The sequence below is a fragment of the Piliocolobus tephrosceles genome, chromosome 21, assembly GCF_002776525.5.
Source record: "Piliocolobus tephrosceles isolate RC106 chromosome 21, ASM277652v3, whole genome shotgun sequence".
NCBI lineage: Eukaryota > Metazoa > Chordata > Mammalia > Primates > Cercopithecidae > Piliocolobus > Piliocolobus tephrosceles.
Window position 1 is genome coordinate 10,072,592 of NC_045454.1, and position 520 is coordinate 10,073,111.

Genomic DNA, 520 nt, shown 5'->3' on the forward strand with positions numbered 1-520 from the left:
GCCTGGCCAACATGGTGAAACCCCATCTCTACTAAAAATACAAAAATTAGCCAGGTGTGGTGGTGGGTGCCTGTAATCCCAGCTCCTCGGGAGGCTGAGGCAGGAGAATTCCTTGAACCCAGGAGATGGAGGTTGCAGTGAGCCAAGATTGTGCCACTGCACCCCAGCCTGGGCAACAGAGTGAGACTCTGTCTCAACAACAACAAAAAAGAGTTTCAGGGCAGAACCATCCTGCTGAAGGCATTGGGTAGAATCAGAAAACAAAGTGTTCAAATTAAAAATTTTGCTTCAGGAGCTACAATTAAAATCAGATTTTTTATGACTCTGCTAACATAGTTTCATACCCGGTTAGTGATAGGGCTAAATTGGCTTTAAAAAATCACACAAACTCAAAAACAGATATTTGAAAACAGAAGTCCCTGCATCATGAAGCCAGTCCGTTGCCGTGGTCCTGGTCATGATTCCAGTTCGACATGTTTGGGGGAACATAACGTTCACAGTCAGATAAGAAAACATGATA